The sequence below is a fragment of the Rutidosis leptorrhynchoides genome, chromosome 1, assembly GCF_046630445.1.
Source record: "Rutidosis leptorrhynchoides isolate AG116_Rl617_1_P2 chromosome 1, CSIRO_AGI_Rlap_v1, whole genome shotgun sequence".
Taxonomy (NCBI): Eukaryota; Viridiplantae; Streptophyta; class Magnoliopsida; order Asterales; family Asteraceae; genus Rutidosis; species Rutidosis leptorrhynchoides.
In genome coordinates this window covers 74,698,049-74,715,475 of record NC_092333.1, presented here as the reverse complement: position 1 = coordinate 74,715,475, position 17,427 = coordinate 74,698,049, and the positions used below count along the sequence as shown (strand labels likewise).

General features: G+C 32.7%; 1 non-coding gene across 1 annotated transcript; it reads right to left on the bottom strand.

The window, feature by feature from the left end:
• Nucleotides 1–11,650: 11,650 nt before the first annotated feature.
• Nucleotides 11,651–11,757, bottom strand: LOC139887388 (small nucleolar RNA R71). The gene has a single exon (XR_011773223.1). It is a non-coding gene; the product is annotated as a small nucleolar RNA R71 (small nucleolar RNA).
• Between the last annotated feature and the right edge of the window lie 5,670 nt (nt 11,758–17,427).

The following is a 17,427-nucleotide window of genomic DNA, read 5'->3' as shown; positions in this document are numbered from 1 at the left end:
AGAATTAGTAAACCAATCTACTAATTGACGCGAATCCTAAAGATAGATCTATTGGGCCTAACGAACCCCATCCAAAGTACCGGATGCTTTAGTACTTCGAATTCGTTTTTTATCATGTCCGAATGAATCAGATCCCCAGAAAAGGATAATCTCCTTAAAAGATCAAAAATCAGCTTTTAAGACTGATATTACTCAATCCTAGAGATTGACCTTAAAGATTGAGAATTCAAACTCATGGAATTCAATGATATCTAAACTCGAGCTTGAACGAGAAAATATTTTGATAAAAATTACAAACCGATTTGTTTTCTGAAAACCCATTTTCAATGCGTTCATTACCATTGAACGTAAAATCCTAGGAATTCACCTGGAATTTATTAGGTCACCTGAACCAATTCGGGTGTCAACCGTAAGAACGGTGGTTGCATAGCATGGTCGAAGACAGGACCTTGTGCCAGACCGAAAAATTATAAGGGTGAGCTTTACTATTGCTCCTACCAAGGATAGTAATTGCGTCCGACACGTTATAGACCATAATTAAAAGCATGTCAGGGGACATTGCCTTAACAGTTGCTTGTTCAACGCTTTCCTTTACAACCGGACGGTAGTTTACCGAAAGGTAATATACGGGGCAAGTATACTGGACGTGTTGCTTTCCTAATACAAGGTTAGCAAGTGGGTGACACAAAACCGCAAGTTTTGAGCTAAAATTTTCAAATCTGAAACCCACTAAACCCACAAAAAGAATTTGTAAACACCGGTGAAGAAACTTATCTAGGGTAAAAGCTAGATTTAATTTTCAAAAGATCAAATGTTTTCATAAAGATCCAATTTCCTTAATGGATCTAAATTTTTATAGTCATGTGGGACTGTAAACCACATCGTTACTACCATTGTTTATACCGCCGTATAGAAATCACTGATGTACAAAGTGTGAAGAATAAAGAAGTGATTCTAGTATTTCAAGACAATATTGCTTGAGGACAAGCAACGCTCAAGTGTGAGAATATTTGATAATGCTAAAAACGAACATATATTTCATAGCATTATTCCTTAAGAAAGACAAGCTTTTAGTTGCAATTGTCCTATTTACAAGTGATATTCGTTTAAATAATAAAAGGTGAAGACAAAAGATAGATTCGAAGAATTGAAGACGCAAACGACCAAAAAGCTCAAAAGTACAAAATACAATCAAAGAAGCTCCAATTATTGATAAGAACCGTCTCAGAATTACAAGAGTACAAGATTCAAAACGCAAAGTACAAGATATTAAATTGTACGCAAGGACGTTCGAAAATCCGAAACCGGGACATGAGTCAACTCTCAACGCTCGACGCAACGGACCGAAAGTTACAAATTAATTATGTATATAAATATAATATAATATATAATTAATTATATAAATTATATATTTATATTATATTTATATTATTAAAATCCGTCGGCAAAGCTAAGATCCAAATTGGAGTGAGCTATTTATATTATTATGCTTATTTAAAACAAAGTAATCATGATGTTGGGCTAAATATTAAAATTGGGTAATTGGGCTTTGTACCATAATTGGGGTTTGGACAAAAGAACAACACTTGTGGAAATTAGACTATGGGCTATTAATGGGCTTTATATTTGTTTAACTAAATGATAGTTTGTTAATTTTAATATAAAGATTTACAATTGGACTTCCCTATAAATATCCATATACACTCGATCGGACACGATGGGTGGGGTATTTATATGTACGAATAATCGTTCATTTAACCGGACACGGGAATGGATTAATAGTCACTAGAATTATTAAAACAGGGGTGAAATTATGTACAAGGACACTTGACATAATTGATAACAAAGTATTAAAACCTTGGGTTACACGCAGTCGATATCCTGGTGTAATTAATAAATAAAGTATTAAAATCTTGTTACAGTTTAAGTCCCCAATTAGTTGGAATATTTGACTTCGGGTATAAGGATAATTTGACGAGGATACTCGCACTTTATATTTATGACTGATGGACTGTTATGGACAAAAACCAGATGGACATATTAAATAATCCAGGACAAAGGACAATTAACCCATGGGCATAAAACTAAAATCAACACGTCAAACATCATGATTACGGAAGTTTAAATAAGCATAATTCTTTTATTTCATATTTAATTTCCTTTATTTTATATTTAATTGCACTTCTAATTATCGCACTTTTATTTATTGTCATTGTATTTAATTGCACTTTTAATTATCGTACTTTTTAATTATCGCAATTTTATTTTATCGCACTTTTATTTATCGCAATTTCATTATCGTTATTTATTTTACGCTTTAAATTAAGTCTTTTATTTATTTAATATTTTACATTAGGTTTTAACTGCGACTAAAGTTTTAAAATCGACAAACCGGTCATTAAACGGTAAAAACCCCCCTTTATAATAATAATAATATTACTTATATATATTTGTATTTTTATAAAATAAAACTAATATAGCGTTAAGCTTTGTTTAAAGATTTTCCCTGTGGAACGAACCGGACTTACTAAAAACTACACTACTGTACGATTAGGTACACTGCCTATAAGTGTTGTAGCAAGGTTTAAGTATATCCATTCTATAAATAAATAAATATCTTGTGTAAAATTGTATCGTATTTAATAGTTTTTCCTAGTAAAATATAAGCTATTTCATATACACCTCGCATAACACCAAGTATTTTTGGCGCCGCTACCGGGGACTTAAAATCTAGCTTAAAAGCCGAGCGCAACGCTAAATATAAAAAAAAAAGATTTTTATTTTTAGTTTACTTTTATAAAAATACGTTTTTGTAAAAATACGTTTTAAATATTCGAAAATATAAAAAGAAAAATAAAAATATAAATATTTTTAAGAGTTTGTTAAATATTTAAGTTTTATAAAATTTCTGTATTTCTATTTTTATTTTAGTTTTTAAAACATAAGTTTTTATTAATTTATATAAATATTTTATTTAATTATTAAAACAGAAAATATAAAACAGAAAAAAAACCTGTCGAACGAAACCAGCCTGTCATTTGAATTTACATTCTCCGCGACTCGCGGAGTTTATTGCCAGGTGTACCGCGCTCGCGGAGTTTAACCTGACGCGCCTGACAGAAACCCTAATCGCATTAATTACGGAGTATTATTAATTGTTATTATTAATAAACCCTAAATTAGTTTAATTATTATTATAATTAGTTTAAGTTATTAAATTAAATTGTATTTTAAATTTTAATTAGTTTTATTATATATAAAAAATAATACTTTTATAAAATAAAAATATAAAAATAATATTTTTATAAAAATAAGTAATTTATTATTTTTTTATATTTTATATCTTTTAATTGTTTATTCGTAATATTTGTATTTTTTTCGCTCGTAATTAGTTTTAAGTCATAGTTTTTTTGCCATAGTTATTTTTATTTCTAGATTTTTAGGATTTGCCGTAAAATTCCTTAAGTGCTTTTTCTTTAGACTAAGATCTAGGTGCTTTAGAATTTTGCGACGCCTTTTTAAGTTTTAGTACCTTTTTAAGATATTGCCATTTGGGATATAGTTTTACTTGTAAGCTTTAATACTTTTAGACGCAACTTTTAATTTTTAGTTTTTTAGTTCCTTTTTAAGTTTCGACGCGCTACTTTCTTATTTTTATTTTTCGACGCCTTTTACCTATCTATCAATTATCACTCCAATTAGTAATCTCAATTTGCAATTTTAATTTTAAGTTAGTGATAGTAATAAGGTTGGGTTAGTCGAGTGTTTTAAAGTTTTATAGTCATTTTTTTTCTTTCTTATTTTTCGACGCCTTTTATTTTTCAACCCTTTTCTTTTTTGACCTTTTTCGACGCGCTCTTTTTTCTTTTTATTTCTCGCTATTCTAGTTTTAGGACTTAGAATTTTCTCTATTTCTTATCTAATATTTCTTAAAATTACGAAAATTTATTTTAAGTGGTTAAATTGATAGACATCAAAATTTCCTGGTTCGTAGTAATAGTTGGATTTGTACGTGGACCGGGTTATTGGAGCCAAACAGTACTCAATTATATTGAGACCAAACGAATCCTGCCCCTCTGCTGCATGTTTTGGCTATTCGAAACGTGGGCAAAATCAGAAAAGTCTAGTAATTGGATAACTTATATAATTTTTCTTTCCTTTTAAAAACTAATAGGATATTCAGTGAATGCACCGAGCAAGACGTTCACCACCTTTTGTACGTTCACCACCTGTAACTCGATCAAGACATCTAGCTAATATTACCGCCGTTGATTTTTCTTTAGAATCGTCATCCAGTCGACCAAGTACTCCAATTCAAATTTCCGATAATCCATTTTTTGAACCCGACCTCACAATTGAGAATCCGGAGAATATTCAGGGACAATTCATAGATCCTGAACCATTAATTTTTCCTCCGGAACCACCAATCATTCAAACAGAGATTGTTGAGGAACGAACCATTAAATCAGAATCCTCTAGTGATTCAGATTCAACAAATTCAATCATGGAAAATCTAGAACCTTTAAGTATGGAAGACCGAATGAGAGCTAAACGCACTGGCCAAGGTCACGCAATTACTCATCCTGACATTAATGCGCCAGATTATGAAATCAAAGGACAAATTCTACACATGGTGACTAATCAATGCCAATTTAGTGGTGCGCCGAAGGAAGATCCAAATGAACATCTTCGTACCTTTAATAGGATCTGCACACTATTTAAAATCCGAGAAGTGGAGGATGAACAGATATATCTCATGCTATTTCCCTGGACTTTAAAGGGAGAAGCCAAAGATTGGTTGGAATCGTTACCTGAATGGGCGATTGATACATGGGACGTTTTAGTTGAAAAATTTCTTAAACAATTCTTTCCCGCATCTAAAGCCGTAAGACTTCAAGGAGAAATTGTTACGTTCACCCAGAAACCAAATGAAACTCTATATGAGGCATGGACCAGATTTGGAAAGTTATTAAGAGGATGTTCGCAACATGGTTTAGACACTTGTCAAATAGTACAAATATTCTACCAAGGATGCGACATCACTACAAGGAAAGACATCGATATAGCAGCTGGTGGTTCTATTATGAAGAAAACCGAAACTGATGCTTACAAAATTATTGATAACACTGCTTCCCACTCACATGAGTGGCACCAAGAAAAATATATCGTTAGATCATCTAAAGCAGCTAGAGCCGATTCTAGCCATGACTTAGATTCCATTTCAGCAAAGATAGATGCTGTCGAGAGACGAATGGAAAAGATGACTAAAGATATTCACTAAATACGAATTAGTTGTGAGCAGTGTGGAGGACCACATTTGACAAAAGATTGTCTTAGTATTGAACTAACAATGGAACAAAGAGAGAATATTTCATATATAAACCAAAGGCCTGGAAATAATTATCAGAATAATTATCAACCGCCAAGACCGATTTACAATCAAAACCAGAATTATAATCGAAATGTTCCATACAACAACCAACAAGGTCCTAGCAATCAACAAGTATCCAATAATACTTACAATCAGCAAAGACCTAATTTTCAAAATAAACCACAACAAACCGATGATAAAAAGCCAAATTTAGAAGATATGATAACGAAGCTAGTTGAAACTCAAACGCAGTTTTTCACATCTCAAAAACAAACTAATGAACAAAATGCTCAAGCATTTAGAAATCAACAAGCTTCTATTCAAAATTTGGAACAAGAAGTAAGTAACCTAGCAAGGTTAATAGGTGAAAGAAAACCGGGAAGTTTACCTAGTGATACAAATGCTAACCCCCGGAATGAAACAGCTAAAGCCATTACCACAAGAAGTGGTATTACACTTAAACCACCTGAAATACCTGTAATTTCAGATGAAGCTATTCCTACTCCACAAGAACCACAACCTGAGCAAGATAAGGAAAAAGAACCGGTAGTTGAAAAGGTTAATGAAGATAACACAGTTAAGGCTAAACCTTATGTTAAACCATACCAACCACCACTTCCTTACCCGAGTAAAATGAAAAAAGAGAAACTTGAAGCCGAGCAATCCAAATTCTTGGATATGTTTAAATAGATAAATGTAAATCTTCCTTTCATTGATGTAATTTCAGGAATGCCTAGATATGCTAAATTTCTAAAAGATCTAATATCAAATAGAAAGAAAATGGAAGAACTCTCGGCTGTTACTATGAATGCTAATTGTTCAGCAGTGCTGTTGAATAAGATACCAGAAAAATTATCTGATCCAGGAAGTTTCACAATTCCATGTTTTTTGGGTAGTCTTAGTTCAATAGAAGCATTGGCAGACTTAGGTGCTAGTATAAATTTAATGCCGTATTCACTATACGCTAAACTAGACCTTAGAGAATTGAAACCAACAAGAATAAGCATACAACTAGCCGATCGATCAATAAAATATCCTAGAGGGATAATGGAGAACATGCTAGTTAAAGTTGGTACTTTAGTATTTCCAGTAGATTTTGTTGTTCTGGACATGGAAGAAGATTCTCAAGTTACTCTCATATTAGGAAGACCATTCTTAAACACGGCTAAAGCAATGATAGACGTGTTTGGTAAGAAACTGACCCTAAGTATAGAGGACGAGAGTGTTACCTTTTCAGTTGATAGAGCAATGCAACAACCGCAATCTGCAGATGATACATGCTATTATATTCAAACTATAGATTCACATGCAAAATTGTTAGAAGAATTTTCAGAATTACAAGGAACAGGAGAATGTTCTTTAGGAGAAGGAACTGAACTAATTGATGAAACTGAAATGTTAGCTACACTAATGGCTAATGGATGTGAACCAACAACAGAAGAAATTCAAATGCTAAAAGAAGAAGACAGATATCGATATAAATCATCTATAGAAGAACCACCGACATTAGAGTTAAAGCCACTTCCAAACCATTTGGAATATGCTTATTTACATGGTGAATCTGAATTACCTGTAATAATATCGTCTTCTCTTACTGAAAATGAGAAATCACAACTTATTTCTGTGTTGAAAGCTCATAAACCAGCCATTGCATGGAAGATTCATGATATTAAAGGAATAAGTCCTTCGTATTACACACATAAAATCCTTATGGAAGAAGGTCATAAAACGTATGTGCAACGCCAACGAAGACTAAATCCTAATATGCAAGATGTAGTTAACAAAGAAATTATTAAACTGCTAGATGCAGGTTTAATTTATCCAATTTCTGATAGTCCATGGGTAAGCCCAGTTCAATGCGTACCTAAGAAGGGTGGCATGACTGTCATTACAAATGAGAAAAATGAGCTTATTCCTACTAGGACTGTAACAGGATGGCGTGTATGTATTGATTATAGAAAATTAAATGACGCCACCAGAAAAGATCACTTTCCCTTACCTTTCATTGATCAAATGTTAGAAAGGTTAGCCGGAAACAGTTACTATTGTTTTCTGGATGGTTTTTCCGGATATTTTAAAATTCCAATAGCACCCGAAGACCAAGAGAAAACCACATTCACGTGCCCTTATGGTACTTTTGCTTACAAACGCATGCCATTTGGACTTTGCAATGCCCCTGCAACCTTTCAAAGGTGCATGATGGCGATTTTTCACGACATGATAGAAGAATAAATGGAAGTTTTCATGGATGACTTTTCAGTCTTCGGTGATACATTTGAATCATGTCTAGTTAATCTGGAACGAATGCTTATTAGATGCGAACAATCAAATCTAGTACTTAATTGGGAGAAATGTCATTTCATGTTTAAAGAAGGCATCATTCTTGGTCATAAAATCTCAAAGGATGGAATTGAAGTGGATAGAGCTAAAGTAGATGTAATTGCTAAACTTCCACATCCCATCAATGTTAGAGGAGTTAGGAGTTTTCTAGGGCAAGCCGGTTTTTACCGACGTTTCATAAAAGATTTTTCTAAAATTGCCACTCCTATGAATAAACTCCTAGAAAAAGATGCTCCATTCATCTTTTCAGATGAATGTATCAAATCTTTTAATATTCTTAGAGAAAAACTCACGAATGCGCCTGATAAGGCTAAAAAGGAACATATATTTCATAGCAAAATCCCCCAAGAAAGACAAGATTTTAGTTGCAATTGTTCCATTTTCAAGTAATATTCGTTTATTTTAAATAAGTGCGAAGACAAAAGGCGAAAACGACGAATTGAAGACACAAAGGTCCAAAAAGCTCAAAAGTACAAGATACAATCAAAAAGGTTCAAATTATTGATGAGGAACGTCTAAAAATGACAAGAGTACAAGTTACAAAACGCAAAGTACAAAATATAAAATTGTACGCAAGGACGTTCGAAAATCCGGAACCGGGACCAGAGTCAACTCTCAACGCTCGACGCAACGGTGTAAAAATTACGAGTCAACTATGCACAAGAATAAAATATAATATTTAAATAATTCATAATAAGAATAATATTAAATAATAAAAAGTTGTTAATTGAGCATAGTTCAGGGGTCATAAGTGAAAATTCAATTTCTAAATTCGCCTATAAAAGGCTTTGTAATCGTAATGTAAAAACACACCTTTTTCTATCTTTTTCTTATTTATCAATATCTATATTCTATATCTCTATCATAATGTTAACTTAATAAGATATAACAATAATCTTAATTTTAATTTTAAATTATGATAATAATAAGATTTATGATAGAGATCGTTTGAGTGTGTAAGTCGAAATTCTGTCCGTGTAACGCTACGCTATTTTTAATCATTGTAAGTTATGTTCAACCTTTTTACATTAATGTATCGTAACTAAGTTATTATTATGCTTATTTGAGCCGAAGTAATCGTGATGTTGGGCTAAAATATTAAGAAGGGGTTATTGAACTTTGGACCATAATTAAGGTTTGGGCAAAAGACCGACACTTGTGGAAATTGAACTATTGACTATTAATAGATGGGGGGTATTGTCTAATTGAGTGACAACTCATTGGAGTCTGTCGAACCTATCTTCAAATTAATTAACCTAATAATTAATAATAATTATGGTTGTCCTATTTAGTGATGTTCATATGGAATCTGTTATAATCATTTAATTAATCAATTGGGTTGGGTAATTGATTATTCATTCTGATCAAGTGGATGAATTAATATTCATAAACTAATTAAAACAGGGGTGGATTACATACAGTGATAACTGGTGTAATTGTTGACAGAAGTGATAACTGCGTCACAGTTTAAATCCTTAATCAGTTGGAATATTTGACTTCGGGTATAAGGGTAATTTGACGAGGATACTCGCACTTTATTTTTATGACCGATGGACTATTATGGACAAAAACCAGATAGACGTATCAAATAAACCAGGACAAAGGACAATTAACCCATGGTAATAAATTAAAATCAACACGTCAAACATCATGATTACGGAAGTTTAAATAAGCATAATTCTTTTATTATATTTCTCATCGTATCTTTATTTACTGTCATTTTATTACTCGCAATTTTATTTACTGTCATTTTATTTATTGTCATTATTTTACGCACTTTAATTATCGTCATTTATCTTTGCGCTTAAAATATAGAATCGACAAACCGGTCATTAAACGGTAAAACTCCCCTTTTATAATAATATTACTACTTATATAATTATATATATTTTGTATAAATATAGTTAAAAATATAGTAAGTATCACCAGCTCCCTGTGGAACGAACCGGACTTACTAAAAACTACACTACTCTACGATTAGGTACACTGCCTATAGTGTTGTAGCAAGGTTTAGGTATATTCCATCCGTAAATTAATAAAACTTGTGTCATATTTTGTAGTATTTTGTATTAAAAATAATATTATTTCGTACCCTCACGCTACATCATCAAGTTTTTGGCGCCGCTGCCGGGGACGCTAAAACGCTATATTTTTAATTATAATAATATTGAAATAAAATATAATAATATAATAATATTGAAATAGAATATAATAATATAATAATATTGAAATAGAATATAATAATATAATAATATTTTAGAATATATTTTGAATCGTAAAAGTTTTAAAAAGTCGTATTTATTAAATACTTCAGGAGTATATTATGTAAATTGTAATTAATAATTTCTATCATGTCGCTTTCATGTGAATAGTAAATTAATTAATTTCTTTTCATTTACTATTCATGAATAGTAAATGAATTAAAAAAAAAGTTTTGAAAAATAATAATAATTATAAAAAAAAGTATTAATTTGTAAAAAAAAATCATTTTTTTTTAAAAAAAAAAAAAAAAAAAATTGTAAAAAAAAAACGTTTTTTTTTAGAAAAAAAAATTCGTTTTTAAAAAAAAAAAACGTAAAAAAAAAAAAAAAAAACTTAAAAAAAAAAAAAAAAAACGTAAAAAAAAAAAAATTATTAAAAAAATATATATATTTTTTAAGATTTTGTCTATAAAAAAAATTGTTTTTTTTTAGTTTTATTACTTTTAGATTTTTAGACTATAGTCGCAACTTTTAGTATTAAGTTTAGTTTTGCCATAGTTATTTTTATTTCTAGAATTTTTAGGCTTTGCCGTAAAATCCCTTAAGTGCTTATTCCTTAGATTAAGTTTTAGGTGCTTTAAAATTTTACGACGCCGTATTTCGCACTACTTTCTTATTTTTATTTTTCGACGCCTATTTTTCGACCTTTTTATTTTTCGACTTTTTTCGACGCGCAATCTTTTTCTTTCTTATTTCTCGCCATTCTAGTTTTTAGGACTTAGATTTTTTTCTACTTCTTCTCTAAATTTCTTAAAATTACGAAAATTTATTTTAAGTGGTTAAATTGATAGACATCAAAATTTTCTGGTTCGTAGTAATAGTTGGATTTGTACGTGGACCGGGTTATTGGAGCCAAACAGTACTCAATTATATTGAGACCAAACGAATCCTGCCCCTCTGCTGCATCTTTTGGCTATTCGAAACGTGGGCAAAATCAGAAAAGTCTATTGATTGGACAACTTATATAAGTTTTTCTTATTTTTATAACTAATAGGATATTCTGTGAATGCACCGAGCAAAACGTTCACCACCTTTCATACGTTCACCACCTGTAACTCGATCAAGACATCTAGCAAATATTGTCGCCGTTGATTTTTCTTTAGAATCGTCATCTAGTCGAACAAGAACTCCAACTCAAATTTCCGATAATCCATCTTTTGAACCCGACTTCACAATTAAGAACCCGGAGCATATTCAAGGACAATTCCAAGATCCTGAACCACTAATTATTCCTCCTGAGCCACAAACCATTAAATCAGAATCCTCTAGTGATTCGTATTCAACAAATTCAATTATGGAAGTAACGGAACCTCTAAGTATGGAAGATCGAATGAGAGCCACACGCACGGGCCAAGGTCACGCCATTATTAAGCCAGAAGTTAATGCGCCAGATTATGAAATCAAAGGACAAATTCTACACATGGTAACTAACCAATGCCAATTCAGTGGTGCACCGAATGAAGATCCTAACGAACACCTTCGTACGTTTAAAAGAATTTGTACACTATTCAAAATCCGAGAAGTGGAAGATGAGCAGATCTATCTCATGTTGTTTCCCTGGACTTTAAAGGGAGAAGCCAAAGATTGGTTAGAATCGTTACCTGAAGGGGCGATTGACACATGGGATGTTTTAGTTGAAAAATTTCTTAAACAATTCTTTCCGGCATCCAAAGCCGTGAGACTTCAAGGAGAAATTGTTACGTTCGCGCAAAAGCCAAATGAAACATTATATGAGGCATGGACAAGATTCGGAAGGATGTTGAGAGGATGTCCTCAACACGGTTTAGACACTTATCAAATAGTACAAATATTCTACCAAGGTGTCAACGTTGCTACACGAAAAGACATCGACATAACAGCTGGTGGTTCCATTATGAAGAAAACCGCAACTGAAGCTTACAAAATTATTGATAACACAGCCTCCCACTCTCATGAGTGGCATCAAGAAAAAGATATTTTTCGTTCATCTAAAGCGGCTAGAGCCGATTCTAGCCATGACTTTGATTCCGTTTCCGCAAAAATAGATGCTTTCGAAAGACGAATGGAAAAGATGAATAAAGATATTCACGCAATACGAATCAGTTGTGAGCAATGCGGTGGACCACACTTAATGAAAGACTGTCACATTGAACAAACGATGGAACAACGTGAGAATATTGTCTACATGAACCAAAGGCTGGAAAATAGTTATCAGAATAATTATCAACCGCCAAGGCCAAACTTCAATCGAAATCAAAACATTCTTTACAATCCAAAAGGACCCGACAATAACTCGTATAACCAACAAGGTCCGAATAACCAACCAACTCAAAACAACACTTTCAATCAACAAAGACCTGGCTTGTATAAACCACCACAACAAACCGACGAGAAGAAGTCAAATCTGGAAGAAGTGGTATTTAAGCTAGTTGAATCTCAAACACAATTTATTGAAACTCAAACCCAAACGAATGAGAGGTTTGAGCAGTCATTTAGAACTCAACAAGCTTCCATTTTGAATCTAGAAAAACAAGTAGGTACTCTTGTTAGATTGATGAGTGAAAGGGAACAAGGAAAGCTACCGAGTAATAATGAAGTAAATCCTCGGAATGAAAATGTTAACATGATATCAACAAATTCTGAAAAACCAATACCAGAAGATGGGAAAGTTTTAGATGTAAGTAACAATGAAGAAGTTACACCACCACCACCACCCGAGTATGTAAAGCCAGTGGTGGCACCATACAGACCACCCATCCCGTTTCCAAGAAAAGGAGTTGAGTATGAGCAAGTAATAGGTAATAAAGTTTGTGATACCTCTGGAAAGAAGAAGAAGAAGAATAAAAAAGTGCAAGAAACAAAAACAGTAGAAGTAAACCCGGTGAAGACAGTTCCACCAAATCCTCCACCTAGGGTAGGTGATCCGGGTGAATTTATTGTTCCTTGTCTACTTAGTGACTGTGTCATGTATGATGCACTAGCAGATTTAGGTTCAAGTGTGAGTGTTATGCCTCTTTCATTATATAAGAGATTAGGTGTAGGTGAGTTAACTCCAACGGATATGAGTGTTCGACTCCTTGATCAAACCATTAAGCACCCAGTTGGAATTGCTGACAACCTACCCGTTCAAGTAGGTAATTTAACCTTTCTAGTCGAATTCATTGTCATTGACATAGAAGAGGACTCAAACGTTCCTCTAATTTTAGGTCGACCATTCTTAGCGTCCACCGGGGCGTTATTTGATGTAAGAAAGGGTAGAATGACACTTAGTAATGATGAGAAATCGATCACCTTTATGATTCGAAAGTCTAAATATCCACAAACCAAAACCGTTGAACCGACAAAAACGATTGGTAAGAACCATGTTGTTTTACCAACTCCAACGGTAATGCTTAACAATAATAGAACGCCTAAGTGTGGGGAAAATGAAGTAACACCTAATGATGACTTGATAATAAAGAACCCCATAGTTGATACGAAATTAAATAACCCCGTTATTAACAGTTCAATGAAGAAACTTTTTAAACGGGTTATTGATGCTAAAAGTAAGGGAAACTTTAGGTTATATAACCGGTTAGTATCCAATCTGTCGCCTAAAGAAAAGGCGAAGCTAGTTGAATTTGTGGATATTACGGAAAAAGCTGGTCACTGGCTTAAAGCAAAAGTCACAGATATGCAAGTTGATTATGGTCCAAGAGAAATTGACGATGAAGTTAATCACAATTTCGACACCACATCTACCTAAGTGTGAGGAGATTCAAATATTCTAAAAAGAAAATGCTGTTTGGAGTTAGTTGTTCTGTTCTCGTGTAGTTCCGAGAATGGAATTCGATTGGTCTTTTCCGCTAGCAGACACTAAAGAACTAGTTTTCTCCCCCCATTCTGAATTTTTTTTTGTTTTTTAGGTTTTATATGAAATTAATATGTTTTCTTTTTAAGTTTTGTGTGAATTTAAAAACAAAAATTTACTTTATTTCATTAAGTTGAAAAAAAATGATTTCTAAAATTCGTCGTGAGTTGAAGACTAGGCCGTTGAGCCGAAATTACTTTGCCCGAGGGCGGGGCGAAAATTTTTTTCATCATTATTTTTAATTTTATTGATTTAAAGTATGCCAAAAAAAATATATTTGATTTTATAAATTTTTGAACGTGGGGTAATATACCCAACTTTAAAAATATGTATATATGTTCGTATTTTATCATGTAAACAACAGGGTAAAACAACGCACTTTCAAAGACTAACATTAAGTTCAGCAAAAGGTACTGATTTTGACGACAAGATGCAAAACAACAAATGTGATATAATAAATGAAGGAATGAACGATGAGGCGCGCCATCTATCATTCGACGAGCTTTGTAATTACAAACTGGGTATTTTTAATCACTTTTCTACACTAATCACCCTCATGAATTAATAATTATAGTCTGATTTCATGCAAATGAGGGCATTGCATGATCTCAAGTGTGGGGAAGGGTTATAAATTCTCTCGGGTTTATACTTGGCTTATTTTCTAAATATTATGAAAATTTTAAAATTTTTTAACTAAATGAATTCAAAATCATGTTTATACATATTTATGAACGATAAAACTAGGTGTTAATGCCGAAATTATCGTTACCTCGGAAAGGACATAAATTGAGAAACAACCTAAAATGCTTGAATTCATTTAAAATGGAATAAAGGAGAATAAAAAGGCAAAGAAAGAAACTAAGTGTGGGGAGAATGTACCAAGTTATTCAATTAAAAATTATCTATCACATATCTTTGTATAAGATTATTGCAGGTACTTTTGTTTTGGATGATACTAATCAGTTTTACCCGGTTTACTGTAATATATTTGAAAGAAAGATGGATCTACACGATGAATCAATTCCATCATTAAAAGGAAGTAAAGTCTTCCGAAAAAGACACGCGCTTCTTGATTTAGGTCAAGAAGTTGTCGTCCAGACCAGCTGTAGGTTGACGAAAAATCTAGAAAAGTCATCTCTAAAATCAGCAGGAAATCCACGGACCTCAGCATCAAACAGGGTCGCCAAGTGGTCAGATTTATCCTAACCATGAGAAGGATTTATCTCGTACAATGGGGAGGCACCGTGCAAATTAGCTTGATAAGACTAATGAATCAGATCCCCAGAAAGGATAATCTCCTTAAAGATTAAAAATCAGCTTTTAAGACTGATATTACTCAATCCTTGAGATTGACCTTAAAGATTGAGAATTCAAACTCATGGAATTCAATGATATCTAAACTCGAGCTTGAACGAGAAAATATTTTGATCAAAAATACAAACCGATTTGTTTTCTGAAAACCCATTTTCAATGCGTTCATTACCATTGAACGTAAAATCCTAGGAATTCACCTGAAATTCATTAGGTCACTTGAACCAAATCGGGTGTCAACCGTAAGAACGGTGGTTGCATAGCATGGTCGGAGACAGGACCTTGTGCCAGACCGAAAAATCATAGGATGATCTTTACTATCGCTCCTACCAAGGATAGTTCTAGCATCCGACACGTTAAAAGACCATAATCATCTGCATGTCACGGGACATTGCCTTAACAGTTTCTTGTTCATCGCTTTCCTTTACAACCGGACGGTAGTTTACCGAAAGATAATATACGGAACAAGTAAACTGGATCTGTACTTTCCGATACTGGGATAGCAGTGGATTACACGAACCTAAAAGTTTTAGCCAAAATATTGATCCACAAATATATTTTGCAACACCGATGATGGATCAAATCAGAAAACTTGTCTAGGGTAAAATCTAGCTTGAATTTTCAAAAGATCAAATGTTTTCATAAAGATCCAATTTCCTTAAAGGATCTAAATTTTTATAGTCATGTGGGACTGTAAACCGCCTTTCAAATGTGCACTTTGCTTTGGAAACCGAAAGTAAATCGGCTATTTGATTGCAAGTGTCGTTGTCCTAAACCCAAGGCAACTGTGGATGACACACCCACCTTTAACCATATCGTTACTATCATTGTTTATACCGCTCTATCAAAATCACTGATGTACAAAGTGTGAAGAATAAAGAAGTGATTCGTGTGATGTATTATATTATTTCAAGACTGTATTGCTTGAGGACAAGCAACGCTCAAGTGTGGGGATATTGATAAGGCTAAAAAGGAACATATATTTCATAGCAAAATCCCCCAAGAAAGACAAGATTTTAGTTGCAATTGTTCCATTTTCAAGTAATATTCGTTTATTTTAAATAAGTGCGAAGACAAAAGGCGAAAACGACGAATTGAAGATACAAAGGTCCAAAAAGCTCAAAAGTACAAGATACAATCAAAAAGGTTCAAATTATTGATGAGGAACGTCTAAAAATGACAAGAGTACAAGTTACAAAACGCAAAGTACAAAATATAAAATTGTACGCAAGGACGTTCGAAAATCCGGAACCGGGACCAGAGTCAACTCTCAACGCTCGACGCAACGGTGTAAAAATTACGAGTCAACTATGCACAAGAATAAAATATAATATTTAAATAATTCATAATAAGAATAATATTAAATAATAAAAAGTTGTTAATTGAGCATAGTTCAGGGGTCATAAGTGAAAATTCAATTTCTAAATTCGCCTATAAAAGGCTTTGTAATCGTAATGTAAAAACACACCTTTTTCTATCTTTTTCTTATTTATCAATATCTATATTCTATATCTCTATCATAATGTTAACTTAATAAGATATAACAATAATCTTAATTTTAATTTTAAATTATGATAATAATAAGATTTATGATAGAGATCGTTTGAGTGTGTAAGTCGAAATTCTGTCCGTGTAACGCTACGCTATTTTTAATCATTGTAAGTTATGTTCAACCTTTTTACATTAATGTATCGTAACTAAGTTATTATTATGCTTATTTGAGCCGAAGTAATCGTGATGTTGGGCTAAAATATTAAGAAGGGGTTATTGAACTTTGGACCATAATTAAGGTTTGGGCAAAAGACCGACACTTGTGGAAATTGAACTATTGACTATTAATAGATGGGGGGTATTGTCTAATTGAGTGACAACTCATTGGAGTCTGTCGAACCTATCTTCAAATTAATTAACCTAATAATTAATAATAATTATGGTTGTCCTATTTAGTGATGTTCATATGGAATCTGTTATAATCATTTAATTAATCAATTGGGTTGGGTAATTGATTATTCATTCTGATCAAGTGGATGAATTAATATTCATAAACTAATTAAAACAGGGGTGGATTACATACAGTGATAACTGGTGTAATTGTTGACAGAAGTGATAACTGCGTCACAGTTTAAATCCTTAATCAGTTGGAATATTTGACTTCGGGTATAAGGGTAATTTGACGAGGATACTCGCACTTTATTTTTATGACCGATGGACTATTATGGACAAAAACCAGATAGACGTATCAAATAAACCAGGACAAAGGACAATTAACCCATGGTAATAAATTAAAATCAACACGTCAAACATCATGATTACGG